Source organism: Salarias fasciatus, unplaced genomic scaffold, assembly GCF_902148845.1.
Source record: "Salarias fasciatus unplaced genomic scaffold, fSalaFa1.1, whole genome shotgun sequence".
NCBI classification, from domain to species: Eukaryota; Metazoa; Chordata; class Actinopteri; order Blenniiformes; family Blenniidae; genus Salarias; species Salarias fasciatus.
This window is the reverse complement of record NW_021941394.1, coordinates 220,004-223,940: the sequence shown is the minus strand read 5'-3', so window position 1 is coordinate 223,940 and position 3,937 is coordinate 220,004.

Genomic DNA, 3,937 nt, shown 5'->3' with positions numbered 1-3,937 from the left:
CTAACTGCCGTCGCTCATTTCAGAGCTGGTCTGCGTGCTCGAGCGTCCCCCTTCACCTGGGGGCTCAGGACTTCGATGGGCGATCTTGACAGATAATTCATGAAACACTGCATAAAGAAACAGTGAAAGGATTAAAAAAAAAAAAAAAAAAAAAAACTGAATCAGCATTTTCATTAATAATGACTCATATTTATTTATTACAATGTTAATCAAGCTACTATGTGTGTTGCTGCAAAGAAATCCAGAAGACGTGAGGGTTCAATGGGTGGTGGTCGGCTCACTCTTATAAAAAGTAAACAAGAGGAAGGACACAGAGATGGTCACAAACAGTCTTCTTTACTTCGATCACACTTTTCCTTCCACTCCATACACTGCGCTTCCTCAACCCATCTCCTCGTCATTCATCACATGTTAGCACTGACCAATGAGCAGCCCGAAGCATCTGAACTGCCAACTCAAGGGGGCGCCACACCTCTGCCAATATCCCCTCATACAAACATGCCAACATAGAAATAAATGTATAAACACAGTAAACAGATTCCCAACAAGGTACATGAACCAACTTAAACATCTTATACATGACTGCAAATACTTGAAAGACATTAACAATCAAAATGTAAAGCTGAAATGTGAAAAAGGGACATCAAGAAAATATTTTTGATAAGATGTGTTTATAGAGATTGTGGTTTATATTTAGTTTAACACGTTGAGCATAAGCTAAAACGATGTCTGGAGAGACAGCAATTGTTTGAAGTGAGGTTAACACAGAGTTAACACAGGGCAAATATGAATATTGGACAGTTTGACTCTAAAAGTGGAAAAATAAAAATACAATTCAGGAGGAATGTAAAGCATCCACACCAATCTCCATTTTCATCCTCTGTTTCTTTTGTCTGTCAGTTATATTCACCTGTTCTCAGGTGCTGCATCTGGATCTGGAATACAGTCATTGTCCCTCTTTCATCAGAAAGTCATGTGATCATAGAATGTCTGAAAGTTTTGTCACCATTTCATGATGCCACAGGGGAACATTCTGGGGGGGAAATGTTCTCAATATCCAGAGTGATTCTCCTGTTGGCTCAGCTGCACCACACACTGGGGGAGGTAATGATCCTACAAACTCCAGAGAGCAGAGTGGAGAGTCTGAGGAGACAAAGTCCTCATCTGAAAATCAAAGAGTGGAAATACTGCTGGACCCATGACTACGAAAACAAAGGCTCTGATCGTCCTCATGAAGCCGAGAAGGGAGAGAAGAGGCTCATCGTGGAATGTGCTGCTGTCACTGAAAACGCCATGCTCTCCTCATCATCTTCATCATCCTCCTCCTCCATCACATCATCCTCATAAAGCTTCTCTGGTGGGACTCAAGGTGATCAGTGTATTTTAATCGGTTTATTGTATTTCAGTTATGGTCACTTACAGTCAGCTTGTCTGTTTTGGGTGCGAACTGTACGGTGGCCCAGAAGGGCCAACGGCACAACAGCAAAAAGCCACAAAGCAATAGCAAACCATCCCATATGGGCGGCTGTGGTTCAGTGGGGAGAGCAGTCGTCTGACAATCGGGATGTTGTTAGTTTGATTCCCGTCTCCCCCTGTCTGCATGTCGAAGTGTCCTTGGGCAAGACACTGAACCCTGAATTGCCCCCGTTGGATGGACTGAGCGCCTTGCATGGCAGCCGCCTCCACTGGTGTGTGAATGTGTGGGTGAATGGGTGAATGTGATCCTGCAGTGTAAAGTGCTTTGGTCTCTGCTAATGCAGATGAAAAAGTGCTATATAAGTGTAGACCATTTACCATCCCAGAGAGACGGAAAAAAAAAATGTTCTCTTCAAGGTTGACCACCAACTTCCAGTGAGGAGCTTGATCCAGAGCCTTCTTGAGTTTTTATTGAACATCTCTGGGTTTGTCAGAGAGCATGTCCCAGGAGGATTGTCACAGTCTGTGCTTCTTTACTCATCATCCAGCCACCATGAGCACATGTGGACCAATCAGGAAACAAGACATACTGAATTAGAAGAGCTTGGATCCAGATGATGATTTCTCACTACTTCACAATCTCCTAAAACCTCCCTGTCATCAAGAGATGTCCATCAGTATACTCGAAACACCACAATATTGTTTTGATCAGTTTGTCTCAACATCATTATCAAGATTTGATTAAAATTAGACTTTAACTAAATGGTAAATTTACTACTTATAGCATAACTTGTAATGTTCTTGAGCTTTACTCCACCATACCAAGAGTTGTTTATGATATTGTGGCCTCAGAAATAACCCACTTTAGAGAGACAGTCTCGTGACTAACATCAAAATCATAAAAGTTACATCACACAAATTGTTATCAGATCGAGGTCTGATTTTACACACAGAGAGCAAGGTCCTAACCTTTGTTTCGTCTTTGGGAAAAATATTTTAAGGGGCAAGTGACCTTATTTCATAACTTCTGCATCTATTTTCACTTTCTTTTCAACTTCTTTTCTTTTCAACTTGATGAACTGTACAAAATATAATGCAACATATAATGCAACAAAATATCATCAGAGACCCCTCCCACCCCACCACCATCAGGCAGATGTTACAGAGCACAGAACAACAAAGACAAAAAGTTTCTAGGCACTAAAGTCAAGACACACTAAATAAATAGTGTTTGATGGATGGTGGTGCTGTGATGAGCACTCTTGCCTCACAGCAAGAAGATCCTGGGTTCAAATACCGGCCGGGGCCTTTCTCTGTGGAGTTTGCATGTTCTCCCAGTGTGTGCGTGGGTTCCCTCCGGGTATTCGGGTTCCTGCCACGGTCCAAAAATATGCATTTCAGGTTAATTGGTGACACTAAATTGCCCTTAAGTGTGAATGGGTTTCTGTCTGACGGGTCGGCCCTGTGACAGACTGACTCACTGTCCAGGGGGTACCCCGCCCTCACCCATATGAAGCTGGGATTGGCTCCAGCCTCCCTTGACCCTGAAAAGGATTTTAAAAAATGACTTAATTTCAAGCTTAGAACTATAAGAAGGGTGTCCAGCATGGCCTCAGTACCAGTGACATGCTGGAAGTGGATGGACTGTAAAAAACTTCTTTTTTTACTTGGAAATATCAATAATAAAGCCAGAAGATTCCATGTGAAAACATCAAACAAACCACAGAGTCTATGCAAAGGAGGAATGTACCTTCAGAGGAAAATCCACCAGACCAAGACTCAAGAACCCTCAAAGCACAGCAGCTTTTCACATCAGACTTGTTCACAGGTTCAAGCTTTGTTTGGCAGAGAGAACTACCAAGTGGAGAAATCAAGGTGGGAGAGATCTGAAGTACTGACCAAGAGCTGAAGAAAGTCCAGGTTCATGATACCAGGAGATAAAGTCACTGTTGGCTTGTCTCCAGAGGTAATTTTAATGATTCTTTGACATTGAGAGGGTGACCACCAAGCTCAGCCTCATCCATAAAGTCAACATGGATGAACTATGTATCCTGATAAACAGGACTTTAAATGCAAAACTGTTGCACTGAATGTGTTCCTAAAGTGTGACTGTAAATGTTATGCATGCAAAGTCTCCTGTGACACATTTTTTTCAATTTCTTGTCAAGTCCAAAGTAGAAGTTTTATCTCCCTGATGTTGGGATAAATCCAACCACCTGCTAGTTACTGATCAGCTTCTGACATCCAGGACACTATTTAAGGCTGCACTGACATCTAGGACCATCAGTCTGACCGACACAGACCAACTTCTGAGAGAAGAGATGGAGACCTTTCTTTCTTTTTTGCTCCTGATTTGCTCTGTCTCTGCAGCTCAGCTCAATACAGAGTCTGACAGTGAAATTATGCTGCAAACTGAATCAAAAGGAGAGGAACCAGCAAAAAGTTTGAACAACCAACAAAGCTGCACACCTGACATCCATGCTGTGCTGAGGGAGATGAACGCAACACTGGCTGGACTGAA